The sequence below is a fragment of the Globicephala melas genome, chromosome 3 (assembly GCF_963455315.2).
Source record: "Globicephala melas chromosome 3, mGloMel1.2, whole genome shotgun sequence".
Lineage (NCBI taxonomy): Eukaryota > Metazoa > Chordata > Mammalia > Artiodactyla > Delphinidae > Globicephala > Globicephala melas.
In genome coordinates, this window is record NC_083316.1 from 43,846,968 (window position 1) to 43,864,716 (window position 17,749).

Below are 17,749 nucleotides of genomic sequence, written 5' to 3' on the forward strand. Positions count from 1 at the left end.
CTAAGAAATATACAGACTCCTGCACTTGCGTAAACTTAGTAGAGAGTCTGCAGATTCTCTTTTTATTAAACTATAAAGATTTTGCACAGGCACTTGTAATTTTGGCTGCTTATATGCTCTCCATCCTAGTACGTAATTCATGTAGTCTATGTCCAGGCTATTAAATAAGGATTCATAGAAAGATAAGTGAAGCTAAATTAATTTGCAGATTAAGGAAATACAGCCACTTTCCACTCCTAATCCCCAGAGAAAAAGTATACCACCCAGTCTTACATAACACATTCCTTTTATGATAAAGTGTGTAAAGTCTACTGTTTGTACATGGATCTTTCATTCTTTTTGATGACAAGGCTTCTAGCAGTTGGTACAGATAAAAAGTCCCCTTGTTCTAGGGAGTTGAAATAAAAAATTACTTTTTACTGTTGTTATTATTATATACAACAGGTGGCATTATATAGAAAGTAAGTCCTATGCTGGACTCTGGGCACAATGGGATCACCGTAAAAGTCCTTGTCAAAGCTTACCGTGTAACTGAGTAATTTTTATACGTGGTGGATGGGAATCAGAGCAAGGAAAACTCAAAACTGAAACCACAGTAACATCCAAGGAGAACCAAAATGTAATAACATCCTCCAGCCATCTTTAGAAATGAAATAAATCAAGAAAAGATTATAAATGTATGGTTTAAGATGTCTTACAATATATACAATAAAATAAGAAAATGTACGTATAAAAAATGAGGGCCAGTGAAACTAATTAGCCTAGGAGATTAACACCAGAGAAGAAGTCAGAACAAGAATATGCAGGTAATGAGGTGTGATACACAACATGAGAGTTAAACCATAAATTTGGCTTAGCGCTTTCTGGAGCTAAAGCAAAAAATAAATACAATCGTTGCTTGATTCTCACTGTCCTTGAGAAGAAATGTACAAATTCTTCCATGGAAACAAAGCTTTTCAGAACCTTTAAAGAAATGTCTTGCCTGAGCTACATAATAATGTAGTACTGTAGAGGGCAATATCCTCTACCAGATCCTCAAAGGGCACTGGCAGGGTTTGCAACACTGTTTCTTTTAGTGACCATCCATGAAAGTTGAGGGCATCCTATAAATGTATGACCTACTGAAAGCAGTTTTAACAGGGCCACGGTATGCAATACAAATATTTAGCTTTCTACAGATTCCATCTAACCCAAATAGACTATCCAAAGTTAATGTCTCAATCTCAAGTGCCTGTGCTAGTCAGGCAGGCGCAACGAATAAGTGAAGCTGGCCATTGTGAAGACTAAAGTAGGGGCAATAGCAAACCAGTAGACAGTAACCCTACCGGAACGGAGCAGCCACTAACTCAGTCTCAGCAGACTGGCTCTAGCCTTGTGAGAATGTGGGCCCAGTGCTTCCAGGCATTCTCAATTTCCAAGAACATCTGGAAAGCCAGATTTTTATGTGACATCTCCTGGTTTTCAAAATTTATCAACTAATTTTTAAAAAATGTTCAACACAATGTAGATTAAATAAACCACGTTAAATAAATCACGTGAACTGTGAGCTTCCAGTTTGCAGACTCTTAGAATCTCTTAACCTTACCTCTCAACATGGCTTCGGGTAAGACTGTAATACCAACATTTCAGCTTGCTATCACATCAAACTTCTTGCATTTTTCTAAACATATCCATTTTTCCTGGGTGAAACTCAAATATTTCTTGACGGAATGGATGACTGCTCTCTGAGAAAGCTAATTCACTGTAGTAAGCTTTGCCTAAACAAAGATTGTTAACAGAAGGGAGATGGTCTATGTAGTTATTAAAAAAAAAAAAAAAGAGGGCTTCCCTGGTGGCGCAGTGGTTGAGAGTCCGCCTGCCGACGCAGTGGACACGGGTTCGTGCCCCGGTCCGGGAAGATCCCACATTCCGTGGAACAGCTGGGCCCGTGAGCCAAAAAAAAAAAAAAGAAAAGAAAAAATAATTCTTATTTCTCTAAGATTGACCAAAACAGGTTGAACAAAACAACCATAAGTACTGACAATTGCTTTGTAGTTGTATGTTGTACTGTATTAGAATGGAAGCTAGAGAAAGTTCTGAAAAAGCTGAACTCAACAACGTCAGAATTTTAGCAAAAACTAACTGGGGCAACCAGCTTGGAGAACTGGCTTTGAGATGGAACACACAGGGCAAGGATATAGGGACTTCTCTTGATGGAGGTACATTGCCACTTCCCAAGGCAAGTATTAGCAGAACTAATTTAATGGCTGCATAACTTATCTTGAAGAAAGAATGCACACGGGGCTTCCCTGGTGGTGCAGTGGTTGAGAGTCCACCTGCCAATGCAGGGGTCACGGATTCGAGCCCTGGTCCGGGAGGATTCCACATGCTGCGGAGCGACTGGGCCCATGAGCCACAGCTACTGAGCCTGTGCTCTGGAGCCCATGAGCCACAACTACTGAAGCCCCCGCACCTAGAGCCCGTGCAATGGGAGAAGCCACTGCAATGAGAAGCCCGCGCATCGCAGCGAAGAGTAGTCCCCGCTCGCCGCAGCTGGAGAAAGCCCGCGCACAGCAACGAAGACCCAACGCAGCCAAAACTAAATAAATAAAATAAAAATTTTTTTAAAAAAAGAATGCACAACTCAAGGAGTGCCAGTGACTTTGCTCTCCATTTCCCTCAATCAATATACTCTGGGTTTACCTTGAAATGGGAGACTCCAATCTTCTGTACTCTTGGTTGGCTTCTCACAGTGTGAGCACCTTGCTGCCCTGAGTATAATTCTGGTGTTTAAAGATACATTCTTTTTTTTTGGTACAGTATGACCTATAAATACAAGCCATAGTATTTAGGCTTAAAGTATAGACACTTTCCTAAGCCTTTTTTTTTTTCAGTTCAATTTCTTCTAAAATTATTATCATGAAATGTTTCAGGAATATCAAAATATATGCTATTTAAATAGTTTTTCCTCCTTTTTCATTTAGTTGCACAACCAAATGTAAATACAGTGTGATTCCACATTACATGCATTTATTGAGTACCTATATATATATTTTTTTGGCCGCACCATATGGCACGTGGGATCCTAGTTCCCCGACCAGGGATCCAACTCGTACCCCCTGCAGGGGAAGTGCAGTGTCTTAACCACTGGACCGCCAGGGAAGTCCCTTGAGTACCTATTAAGTACATATTTTTTCCGTATAGTCTTCTTCATCATCACCTTGGAGGTAGCTGTTATTGTCTCCAGCTTATATATAAGGAAACTAAGGCTCAGAGAAATTCAAACTTATCCAGCTTTTAAATGACAGAGCTGAATTTGGGCCCAAGGCTGCTTGAATTTAAAGCCTGAGCTCTTTTCTTCATATTAAGATGTTAACGAGTGAACCAAGAACCATTAGAAAACAAAAAGATAGGATTTAAGTGAAATCTTGATAATTTTATAAACGAGACTAAGCAATCTCTCTTGGGAAAAAACAAGTGCTAAACTAAGGGACCAACTTTTAGAATAACCTATGAAACTGGATAAAAGAAAAATGTGTTTCAGATCAACTTATTGTAACAATACAGTAAGGAAAATAATCTGAGTTATACAGTACTTAAAAGATGGTAAGCGGAGGGCGCAGAGACCATGTCCATCTCAGTCCATTTTTTTGCAAACATCTGGCCTAGCACACTGCTTGGCACACAGTGCATGTACACTCAGTAAATATATTTGAATGAATGAATCAGGATCTAGTTCAATGGTAGCCACTTCCTTAGAGAGAAATGACCTAAGGTATACAATAATGATGATAATAGGCAATGAGTCCTAATGCATCATTAGGAACAGTATTACAAAGGCAACAGTCATTCACTTATTAATCCATTTACAAACCATTTCCATCCCTGGCCTTTGGTTAGATTGGGACTGCCCATGTGGTACACGTACCAGGAAGCCCAGCCACAGACACCAGCCCTCTGACTTCACTGTGCAGTCAGGCAGCCCTACTGCTCACTTGTTCTGACCTGTTGTGGTCCTTTCTCCTTCCTCCACCTCAGATACCCAACTCTCCTCGATGTCATACCACAGAGTAACGTCCCACAGGGATCCCTTACCTGTGTCACTCACTGGGACATGCTTCTTTGGCTTTTACTCTCAGCATCTCCCTAAGACCTCCACTCACCCATAACTGAAAGTTTTTCCTGGCCCTTACTGGCCACATCAGCTCTACCTGGCCTTCTATCCGGGAGAAGAAGGGACATATGATCTCACTGTGCTGGGATCTATAAGGAGATTCATCATAAGTCTACACTGCAAAACAGCTCTCCTCATTCACTAACTTGTATTTCACCTTTTGAAATACTTATGCCCCGACATTTATATTTACACACAAATGAATTCACCACACCACTGGGTGGATTTCTCTCCAAAATTACCAAGTCAAAGTTGTACAAGAACAAGCTTATACTTTGGGAGAACTTCTCTCAATAGAAGGAATTTTAGGAACTGATTGTATCAGAAACATCTTATGTGCTGTGTTAGTTTGCTAGGGCCACCATAACATAGTACCCCAGGCTCGGTGGCTTAAATAACAGAAATTTATTTTCCCACAGTTCTGGAGCTAGAAGTCAAAGGCCAAGGTGTCGGCAGGTTTGGCTTCTCCTGAGGCCTCCCTCCTTGGTTTGCAGATGGCTGCCGTCTCACTGTATACTCACATGGCCTTTCCTCTGTGCACACGTATCCCTGGTGTCTCTTTGTGTGTCCAAATTTCCAATTATAAGGACATCAGTCAGATTGGATTAGGCCCACCCTAATAGCCTCATTTTAACTTAGTTATGTTTTGAGAGGCCCTATCTCCAAATATAGTCATAGCCTGCAGTACTGGGAGATCAGGACTTCAACATATTAATTCGGGGGAGGGGGGAAATGATTCAATCCATAACACACGCCCCCTCAGATTCTTTCCACCCAATCTGCCTCTCACACTCGCAGCCTCCACTGTGGAAGGCCAATTCCATGCACACAGCTCCTGCTGGTATCTGGCTTCTTCTGCCATTTCTGCACTCAGACAATAAATAGCTGCAAAGCATGGAATCTGGCTTCCTGAGTGACTGTTAGGGGGATTGGATGGTGTAAGCCAAAAACGTGGAGGTTTGAATTCCATAGGAGGCAAGCTTAGATGAATGGGGATGTGGGAGACTGCAGGGCGCCAGGCAATTAAATTCCCTTTCCTCCCGCCCTTGGGTGGATGACTCTGGGGCACAGTTTCTCCACCCAGCCTGTCCTGAGATGTCCAGTGGTTGAGCAGATGTACTTGCTGAGTGACCTGCTGGGTCTCCTGTGGCTTTGTCAAGAAGCAATGACCAGCATGGTTACGTATCGCCTTGCACTGCTTCCCATCCTTCCCTGTTTAACTTCCCTCTTTCTTCACTCTTGCTACCATGGCTTTGCACTTCCCCAAATCATCATCTCTTAATCCTTGTCTCAGGCTCTATTTTCTAGGGAACCCAGGAGAGAACACTGGCATACGTGCCTGCTGGAAAATGAGACTGAAAAAGCAAAAACAAAAACAAAAAAACAACCCTGTTAATTAAAGACAAACATTGACAAGGAATCTTGGGGCTGATGCAGAGCTGAATACCATGTAATCAATAACATGCTCCTGCATGATATACATCATGTTCAGAGGACTCATCACTCTTTATGAAATAGGAGATTAGAAAGTATATCAGTTGGTTCCAACTGGGAACCATTCTAAGATTTAAAACAAAGGAAATTAATCCATGAATTGGTTACATAAGCCATAGGTTTGGCTGAGATGCCAAACAGAGGACTGTGAAGCAATCCATAGATTTGCAAAAGCAGAAAGTGTTATGTCTTCTAAGCTGGAAAGACAAAAGGAAGAATCAATGTTACCACAGCCCAGAGGCCAGTCACTGGGGGAAGCTGGCACTACTGTATGCTTGACTAGCTACAGCTGAAGATACAGCTGTGCTGGAGATGCAACTAGGCATAGAGAGAAAAGGACAAATACCCTGGTTTTTCTCTTCCCCCTCCAATTTCCTGCCAGTGCCTCCCATTCCCTGAACTGGGAAGAAGCCAGCGGACCCAGGAGCTTGGAAAATGCAGACTGCAGGAATTGGCACCTGTCATATGGAGCAGTTCAAGGGAAGGCTATAGAGTGAAATTAACAGCACAGGGTAAGGACTGGCCCAGAAAACAAGACAGGTTAACTTGGATAAGTTGTTAGAAGGTCAATAACTTTACAGGTCAAGGTACTGTACCTTAGGGGAAAAATATATATGTAACACAGCTATAGCAGAGTGCACATTGGAATAAAACAGCCCTGAGTTCAAATGTTATTCGCACATGTGACCTTGGAAAAGTCATTTAATTTATCTGAATCTCAGTTTCCTCTTGTCGATCTGTGTTGTAACCCTCTTAGAAACGATGTGTAATGCTTTAGCATTGTCCCACTGAGGGGTGAGGAAGTTGGAATTTTATCCACTAATTCCCATCCCCATTAAAGGTCATTCCTGGCATTTACTCCTGGGCACTTTTGGCCTGCCCTTCCTTCAGGAGGGCCAGGCCCACTGTCTCAGGCAGAGAACAACCTTAGGCAGAGAGATGCGGGAACCAGGTGTGAACAGGTACTGTCCAAAGACAACTCCAGGGTAGACTGAGGAATATGGATCAAACATTGGCAGTATCTGTTGCTGATATATAACTGAAAAAGATCTGGGAATCATAATGGACCACAATCCAGCCTTAAATCAGCACAGTTGTGCTTTCATGTTTCCCTAGACCAGTGCTTTTCAAACTTTTCTGACCAATATCCCCAGTTAGAAATATAATTTTACATTGTGACCCAGTACACCTGTGTTTGTATACTTATATATAACTTAAACAAAAGTTTCATTAAACAATATTTATTCTAAGTAGCATGGACTCTGATATCTTTTTATTTCATTAGACATTTTTAAAGAAAGGTTGCAAGTCACAAAATTGATTTCATGACCCTCTAAAACCCTCAGTGTATTTTCTTAGCTACTCTAAGCGTGGGCTGCTGCCGTGACAAGTTAAGGAACTGGAGCCAGAATGTAAGTAAACTTGGTCACTATGCACTAAAGTCATTAAGCACTAAATTCAGCTGACATTTTTTCACAGCAAGATATTCTCAATGAAGGAAGCAGTATGTGTTGATTCATATTTTGGCTCAAGCTCCTCTAGTCAGAGACCAACAGCTCATGGATCCATCCTTTGAGTAGTACTACCCTAGACCACATTTTAAAAATGGCTTGTTTTAAGGGTAAACAAAGAAGTTTTCTAACATTTGCCCTTCTCTCTTGTTAAAAGATCCTTAGTCCTCCAAACTCTTCCTCAATTTTTTCTTGGGGTCTCTAAGGGTCATCTCTGATGATGTCATCAAACCACATTTACAGATGGTCCCGACCCTCTCCTTAGTGCCTAAGGCTAGAAGCGAGGGTGAAGACGACTGCCCACCCCCTCTGCTCACCCCTGCAAGAAGGACCACGTGGTCCATGCTCCTGGTTCCCTGTTCCTGCTGCCACCCAGCCTATGGGGAAATGAGATTCGAGTTCCACTTCTGTGGACCAGAAAAGGAGGAAAACGGGGTCCCACACTGCAACTGTGGGCCCCTTCTCCAGGCTGCAGGTGAGTTCTGTGAAGCTACTATCTTCCAGGACAGCAATCCTCAAACTGGAGGATGCTAGGGCAGTGGGCCTCAACCAGCAGCGGTTCTGCCGCGTCCCCCCACCCCCGCCCAGCCCCTGGAACATTTAACAATATCTGGAGATGTTTTTGGTAGTCAAGCTGGGGCGAGGGGGTTGCCACTGGCATTTTAGTAAGCAGAGGTCAAGGATGTCGGTAAATATCCTACAATCCACAGGATAGTCCCCACAACAAAGAATTAGATAACCCAAAACACCAGTAGTGCTGAGACTGAGAAACCCCACCCCCAGGGTACATGCAGGCTTCCCAGGGGTGAGCACGCAGATTGTTCTAAGCTGATTGGTTACTTATCTTCAATTCCATTTGTAATCTTTCCTAAATTTGGTCTTCCACAGCCTGCCAATTCTCCTTTTCCACCTCCCTTTTTTTTTTTTTTTTTTTTTTGCGGTACGCGGGCCTCTCACTGTTGTGGCCTCTCCCGTTGCGGAGCACAGGCTCCGGACGCGCAGGCCCAGTGGCCATGGCTCACGGGCCCAGCCGCTCCGCGGCATGTGGGATCTTCCCGGACCGGGGCACAAACCCGTGTCCCCTGCATCGGCAGGCAGACTCTCAACCACTGCACCACCAGGGAAGACCCCCACCTCCCTTTTACAATGACCCTTTCCCCAAATCCCAAATAAACATTCCCAGGTATAAAAACTTCCAAGACACCCCGTAAGGGACAATTTGAGTCTACAGCTCCCTCCTGTGAGAAGCAACTGTGAGGCAGTTCCCTGGGTGCAAAGCAAAAGAGCTTCATAAAAACACTAAAGCAGCAGCATCTTGTTTCGTGCAGGTGACAAACTCCTGCAAGCCTCTGAACCTTATGCAGCCATCTATATGTCTTAGAATTACAATCCAAAAGTAAGATAAGTTGATCACAGGGAGACATATGAACACATTTATATTAATTGATAAATGATGTCATATTTTTTTTCTGACTGAAAAATTCAATCTGGTTAATGGGTCTGACAATGAGGACTGGCTTCGCCATTTCAATTATACAGGAGACATTTCCATAAACTAAATTGGCTAACTCTGCAGGCCAAGGTACAATATATGATGTGCCAGAAATGACATCTTTTTCAATTATTCAGATTTATAATAGAAATATTTACATGTTAACTTAAAGATGTGAAAGGAGGGTGACACTGTTGGTGTGAATGTAAGCTGGTGCAGCCACTGTGGAAAAAAGTATGGAGGTTCCTCAAAAAACTAAAAATAGAATTAACACATGATCCAGCAATCCCATTCCTGGGCATATATCTGGACAAAACTATAATTCAAAAAGATGCATGCACCCCTATGTTCATAGCAGCACTATTCACAACAGCCAAGACATGGAAACAACCTAAATGTCCATTGACAGATGAATGGATAAAGAAGATGTAGTACTAAGATCAGGAACAAGGCAAGGTTGCCCACTCTCACCACTATTATTCAACAGAGTTTTGGAAGTTTTAGCCACAGCAATCAGAGAAGAAAAAGAAATAAAAGGAATACAAATTGGAAAAGAAGAAGTAAAGCTGTCACTGTTTGCAGATGACATGATACTATACATAGAGAATCCCAAAGATGCTACCAGAAAGCTACTAGAGCTAATCAATGAATCTGGTAAAGTAGCAGGATACAAAATTAATGCACAGAAATCTCTGGCATTCCTATACACTAATGATGAAAAATCTGAAAGTGAAATTAAGAAAACACTGCCATTTACCATTGCAACAAAAAGAATAAAATATCTAGGAATAAACCTATGTAAGGAGACAAAAGACCTGTATGCAGAAAATTATAAGACACTGATGAAAGAAATTAAAGATGATACAAACAGATGGAGAGATATACCATGTTTTTGGATTGGAAGAATCAACATTGTGAAAATGACTCTACTGCCCAAAGCAATCTACAGATTCAATGCAATCCCTATCAAACTGCCACTGGCATTTTTCACAGGACTAGAACAAAAAAATTACACAATTTGTATGGAAACACAAAAGACACCGAATAGCCAAGGCAATCTTGAGAAAGAAAAAAGGAGCTGGAGGAATCAGGCTCCCTGACTTCAGACCATACTACAAAGCTACAGCAATCAAGACAGTATGGTACTGGCACAAAAACAGAAATATAGATCAATGGAACAGGATAGAAAGCCCAGAGATAAACCCACACACATATGGTCACTTTACCTTTGATAAAGAAGGCAAGAATATACAGTGGAGAAAAGACAGCCTCTTCAATAAGTGGTGCTGGGAAAACTGGACAGCTACATGTAAAAGAATGCAATTAGAACACTCCCTAACACCATACACAAAAATAAGCTCAAAATGGATTAAAGACCTAAATGTAAGGCCAGACACCATCAAACTCTTAGAGGAAAACATAGGCAGAACACTCTATGACATAAATCACAGCAAGATCCTTTTGACCCACCTCCTAGAGAAATGGAAATAAAAATAAAATAAACAAATGGGACCTAGTGAAACTTAAAAACTTTTGCACAGCAAAGGAAACCATAAACAAGACCAAAAGACAACCCTCAGAATGGGAGAAAATATTTGCAAATGAAGCAACTGACAAAGGATTAATCTCCAAAATTTACAAGCAGCTCATGCAGCTCAATAACAAAAAAACAAACAACCCAATCCAAAAATGGGCAGAAGACCTAAATAGACATTTCTCCAAAGAAGATATACAGATTGCCAACAAACACATGAAAGAATGCTCAACATCATTAATCATCAGAGAAATGCAAATCAAAACTACCCAGTCAGAATGGCCATCATCAAAAAATCTACAAACAATAAATGCTGGAGAGGGTGTGGAGAAAAGGGAACTCTCTTGCACTGTTGGTGGGAATGTAAACTGATAGAGCCACTATGGAGAACAGTATGGAGGTTCTTTAAGAAACTAAAAATAGAACTACCATACGACCCAGCAATCCCACTCCTGGGCATATACGGTGAGAAAACCATAATTCAAAAAGAGTCACATACCACAATGTTCACTGCAGCTCTATTTACAATAGCTAGGGCATGGAAGCAACCTAACTGTCCATCAACAGATGAATGGATAAAGAAGATGTGGTACATATATACAATGGAATACTACTCAGCCATAAAAAGAAACGAAATTGAGCTATTTGTAGTGAGGTGGATGGACCTAGAGTCTGTCAAACAGAGTTAAGTAAGTCAGAAAGAGAAAAACAAATACCGTATGCTAACACATATATATGGAATCTAAAAAAAAAAAAACTGGTCATGAAGAACCTAGGGGCAAGATGGGAATAAAGACACAGACTTGGGCTCCCCTGGTGGCGCAGTGGTTGGGGGTCCGCCTGCCAATGCAGGGGACGGGGGTTCGTGCCCCGGTCCGGGAGGATCCCACTTGCCGCGGGGCGGCTGGGCCCGTGGGCCGTGGCCGCTGGGCCTGCGCGTCCGGAGCCTGTGCTCCGCGGCGGGGGAGGCCGCAACAGTGAGAGGCCCGCATACCGCAAAAAAAAAAAAAAAAAAGACACAGACTTACTAGAGAATGGACTTGAGGATACAGGGTGGGGGAAGGGTAAGCTGGGAAAACGTTGAGAGAGTGGCATGGACATATATACACTACCAAATGTAAAATAGATAGCTAGTGGGAAGCAGCCACATAGCACAGGGAGATCAGCTCGGTGCTTTGTGACCACCTAGAGGGGTGGGATAGGGAGGGTGGGAGGGAGATGCAAGAGGGAGGAGATATGGGGATATATGTATATGTATAGCTGATTCACTTTGTTATAAAGCAGAAACTAACACACCATTGTAAAGCAATTATACTCCAATAAAGATGTTTTAAAAATAAATTAAAATGTATGGATAAAGAAAAAACGATATGGTACATATATACAGTGGAATACTACTCAACCATAAAAAAAGAATGAAATAATGTCATTTGCAGTAACATGGATGGAACTAGAGATTATCATACTAAGTGAAGTCAGTCCGAAAGAGAAAAACTAATACCATACAATATCATTCATATGTGGAATCTAAAATATTACACAAATGAACGTATCTATGAAACAGAAACAGACTCTCAGACATAGAGAACAGACTTGTGGTTGCCAAGGGGGAAGGAGGTGGGGGAGGGATGGATTGGGAGTCTGGGGTTAGTAGATGCAATCTATCACATATAGAATGGATAAACAAGGTTCTACTGTACAGCACAGAGAACTGTATTCAATATCCTAAGATAAACCATAATGGAAAAGAATATAAAAAGAATGTACATACATGTGTAACTGAATCACTTTGCTGTACAGCAGAAATTAATACAACATTGTACTATAAATCAACTGTAATTCAACTTAAAAAAATGTGAGAGGAAGGGTGATAGAAGCCAGAATAGAGGTTACCTATGGGTAAGAGAGGGCAGGTATCAATAAGAAGGGAGCATGAGGGAGCCTGCTAAGGTGCTGGAAATGTTCTACGTCTTGATTTTGGTGGTGGTAACGTGAGTGTATAAATATGGAAAAATTCATTGAGTCTTACACTTAATATCTGTGTACTTTAGAAAAGTTATATTTTAATAAAAGCAAGAAAAAAGTAAAGGTTTTTTTTCAAAATTCTTTTGTGAGAGTATTCAAGCAAAAAATGTTGCAGACTACTGCTGTGGGAGAATGAGAGGACTAGATTTTCCTGGTTTTCCTTGTTTTCCTTTAGCCATGGTCTAAAACATGTCTCTTCTGTCCTCCATCCTCAAGACTTCTTCCTAACCTGTCTCATTTGCTTCCCAAGCCCTTCCACTAAGCCCCTGGGAGTTATATTCTGTGATCAACACACCCCTACACCATGAATCACTTCCCAGGCATTTCCCTCCACCACCTGACTTAACTGAAATCTACCTCCTCTCCTTGACTGCTCCCGCCCAGGACACCATCTTTTCAGACTGCACAGACCTCAGAGTCAGGAGGGGAGGTCTATGGCCTTGCTCTTCTGATAGGAAGCAGGGTGCTGCACCCTCTGAGAATCCTAGCACTCAGTCATACAACCTTCTCCCCCATCACTGTCATTTACTGACTGCCTGGCCACTGCCCTTCACCCACCGAGGATTTGGTGTACACACAGCCTTCTCGGCCTCAATCCCTGCTATTCTCTTGATTACATTTACACTTAACAGCAGATTTCAATTTCGATAAAGTCCAGTGTATCCCTTTTTTTATTTTTATTTTTATTTTTGGCGGTATGCAGGCCTCTCACTGTTGTGGCCTCTCCCGTTGCGGAGCACAGGCTCCGGACGTGCAGGCTCAGCGGCCATGGCTCACGGGCCCAGCCGCTCTCCGGACCGGGGCACAAACCCGTGTCCCCTGCATTGGCAGGCGGACTCTCAACCACTGCGCCACTAGGGAAGCCCGTATCCCTTTTTTTAAATGGTTAGTGCTTTTGTAGCTTATGTAATTTTTGCCCACTCCAGGTTTTCAGAGATTTTCTCCAATATCTTCTTTTCAAAATATGTTATAGTTTTAACTTTAACATTTAGGTCTATGATCTAGTTTGAGTTAATTTTTATGTATTGTGTGAGTTAAAGGTCAAGATTAATTTTTTCTATATAGATATACAGTTGTCCCAGCACCATTTGTTGAAAAGCTTTCCCCATTGAAATAACTTGGCACTTTTGTCAAAAATCAACTGAGTACAGTGGTCCCTCAGTATCTGTTAGGGGTTGGTTCCAGGACACCCCCCCCCACTCCCACCCCCGCTTAGATACCAAAATCCACAGATGCTCAAGTCCCTTATGTAAAATGGTATGGTATTTGCATATAACCTAAATCCTCCCATACACTTTAAATCATCTCTAGATTACTTACAGTACCTAATATTGATACTGTAAATGTTATGTTAGTAGTTGCAAATACAATGTAAATGCTATGTAAATTGTTACTGAAGTGTGGCAAATTTAAGTTTTGCTTTTGGGAAATTTTTGGAATTTTTAAAAAATATTTTCAATCTGGGACTTCCCCGGTGGTCCAGTGGCTAAGACTCCACACTCCCAATGCAGGGAGCCCGGGTTCAATCCCTGGTCAGGGAACTAGATCCCACATGCCGCAACTAAGAGTTCGCATTCCACAACTTAAAGATCCTGCATGCCACAACTAAAGATCCCACATGCCACCGCTAAAGATCCTGCATGCCACAATGAAGATCCCGCATGCTGCAACTAAGGCATGGCAGAGCCAAATAAATAAATAAATATTTAAAAAAATTTTTTTGATCTGAGGTTGGTTGAATGTGTGGATGTGGAACCCACCGATACAAAGGGCAAACCGTACTATGCAGTTTTACACGAGGGACTTGAGCATATGTGGATTTTGGTATCCTTAGGCAGTCCTGGAACCGTTCTCCCGGATACCCAGGGATGACTGTATATATAATATATATATGCAACTGGATCAACTGAGATTTTTATATTACATTTTATATATATACATATAATTCCTATTTCTGGGCCTCATATTTTGTTTCATTGTTCTATATGTCCATCCTTAAGACAATTCCACACTGTCTCGATGACTTATAGTAATAAGATGTATAAAAAATCTTGAACTCAGGTAGTGTAAACCCTTCAACTTTGCTCTTTTTCAAAATTATTTTAGCTATTCAACATCCTTTGCTTATTCCATATGAATTTTAGCATCAGTTCATCGATTTCTACAAAATGCCTACCAATATTTTCACTGAGATTGTACTGAATCTACAGATTAATCTGGAAAGAAATGACATCTGAACAACAGTGAGTTTTGCAATCCACGAACATGACATATCTCTCCATTCATTTAGGTCTAACTTTCTTTCAGGAATGTTTTACAGTTTTCAGTGTACAGGTCTTGCACATCCTTTAGTAAGCTTATCCCTAAGTATTTTATGTGTTTTCAAGACTATTTTAAATGACATTTTAAAATTTTCATTTCACCATTGGTTGTTGCCAGTATATAAAAACTTAAATTTTATATATTGACCTTGTATCCTACAACTTTGCTGAACTTATTTATTGTTTTAGTAGTTTTGTAGCATCTGTAGAATATTCTATGTTCACAAATTTGTCATCCATAGTTAAGACAGTTTTACTTCTGTCTTTCTAATCCAAATATCTTTCTCTTTTTCTTGCTGTAGTACAATGGCTAGGACCTCCAGGACAATGTTTAAAAAAAAATGTGTTAAGACTACTTATCCTTCCTTGTTCCTGATATTCCTGGGGGAAGGCATCTTATTTTTTACTGTTGTGGTGGTTATGAAATATATTCATGATTTATCTGACACTCCTCCCTTCAAAAAGTGGAGCCTTAATATTCTCCCCTTGAATGTGGGCTGTAGTTAGTGACTTGTTTCTAATGAATAGACTCTGGTGGAAATGATGGTATGTGACTTCCAAAAGACCAGGTCATAAAAGACATTGTGGCTTCCTCCTTGCTTTCCCTTTCTCTTGGATCACTCACTCTGGGGGAAGCCAGTTGCCAAGTCGTGAGAACTTTCAAGAAGCCTTGTGAAGAGATCCATATGGTAAGGACCTGAGGCTTTCTATAAACAGTGAGTAAGAACCTGAAGCTTTATCCCAACAGCTTCGTGAATGAACCATCTCGGAAGCAGATCCTTCAGCCCTAGTCAAGTCTCCAGATGACTATAGATGATGTCTTGAATGCAACCTCATGAGAGAATCTCAAGCAGAACCACCTTGCTAAGCTGCTCCCAAATCCCTAACCCTCAAAAATTGTGAGATGATAAGTATTTATTGTTTAAGCTGTTCATTTTGGGGGTAATATTTTACACAACAATAGATAAATAATACAGTCATTAAGTATCATCATGTTTCTTTATATGTCCTTTATCATCATTCCCTTCTATTACTAGTTGGCTAAGATTATTTATTGTAAATGAGTGTTGAATTTTGTCAAGTACCTTTTCTCCATACATTGAGATGATCATATGGTTTTTCACCTTATTCTGGTAATATGGTGATTTTCAACGTCTAACCAACCTTTCATTCCTGGGATAAATGCTACTTTATCATTCCCACTCTACGATACATTCATCTTGTTGAGCAGTAAAATGGAATGAACTGATACATGCAACAACATGGATGACTCTCAAAAGCACTCTGGTTCCATTTATAATAAATTCACGAAATAGCAAAACTAATCTAGAGACAGAAAGTAAGTCAGTGTTTACCTGGTGGCAGAAAGTGGGTGGGGATTGACAGCACAGGGCAGGAGGAAAGGGTGATGGAAATATTCTGTATCTTGATTATGGTAGTGCTTATACAAATTTACATTTGTAGTGGTTATACAAATGTATAACTCATTAATCAAGCCCTTAAAATGGGTGCACTTAAATGTAAGTGAATTTCACCTCCAGAGAGTTGATGTTTAAAAGTTTATACTTGAATTCTGTGAAACTAAATAGGTTGAGAATGTATTTCCTTGTCATGCCCATTAAAATAAAAATGCTAAAACAGTAGGTCTAGGTTATCTTTAAGCATGGTTATCTGTGTTACAACTAAAGCTAGCAATTTGGTTAATGACCACAGTAAAAGAGAAAACACTGGCCTAGTTAATGGATTTAATCTATTTTCCAAGTCTAAATGGTTGTTAAGTAAAGGCTTCTGCTGTGTATAGAATCATTACTGTAGGGAAGTGTACTCACTGGGCCTATTTTCCTAGGGTGAAATTCAAATGTTTGAGAAATCCAAACCCAAGTCAGTTTTCCAAGGGAGAAACCTCTACTTAAGTGATCTCAGCCTCAGAATAAAGGGTTAAACAGAAACACAATGCATGACTTTTCTGATGGTTTTTCTCATTGTGCTGAAAGCATTTCTTCTTTAGCTGCGATAATCTTGAACTCTGTCTCACCCTGAACTAGGACTCTTCAGCCTGGAACACACAGAAATGGTACAAACGCCAACACTTGTTTCTAAATAAACCAGCCATAAAACAGAAGTTGTTGATAAGAGGAACAATCAACAGTATCAATTGTAAGTTATTGTCAGTAAAAACTGTGATTTTTTATAACCAAGCCTAATGCTGACCCTCCTCTCTCTTATCTTTGCATTTGCAGAAAATGAAAAGACTGGAGGAAATGAGAGTCTGCCTCTAAATTGGTAATTGCACTGGCCATGTTCTCACCCTTGTCACTCTCAGGCTGGAATTACAGAATAGCTGCTGCCCCCAAATCAGCCCCTCCTGCACCCCTCAGCTTGTCATTCCAGCAACAAGAGCAAAAGAGAAAGAAAGGGGCTAAGATAACTGTCAGTCACATTCAACTTTCCTCTTCCTCTACTCTTTTATTTCGAGGGTGGAATCTGAGAACCTCACTATCTTTTCCTTAAGTTGGAGAAGCCAAGAGCTAGTTATGCCTCTGTGATGGAAAATATCTTTTGCAGGAAAACGTGAAGAGCCCTGATATCAAGGAAGTTCAAGACAACTAAGGTCAGGAAGCCCAGGGGAAGCCAGGAGTCAATAGCAAGAACTACGGGGACCATAATCCAAAAGACAGATAACTCTGTTATGAAGATGTGAAAAAGTTAGAACCTTCATACACCACTGGTGGGAATGTAAAATGGTGCAGCTGCTTTGAAAGGCATTCTGGCAGTTCTCAACAGGTTAAACATAGTTACCACATAACCCAGCAATTCCACTCCTAGATGTACATCCAAGAGAAAGGAAATCATGTGTCCATACAATAATTTATATACAAATGTCAGAGCAGCATTATTCATAACCACCAAAAAGTGGAAACAACTCAAATATTCATCAACTGAAGAAAGGATAAACAAAATGTTGTATATCCATACAACGGAATATTACCTGGCAATAAAAAAGGATGAAGCACTGATATAATATGGATAGATCTTGAAAACATTATTCTACATGAAAGAAGCCAGTCATAGAGGACGATATATTGTATAATTCCATTTAAATGAAACCCCCAGAATAGGCAAATCTATTGAGACAGAAAGTACAACAGATTAGTGATTGCCTAGAGTAGTGAGGGGGAACAGGCACATGGAAGGGTTGGGGGTTGTTGGCTAAGCAGT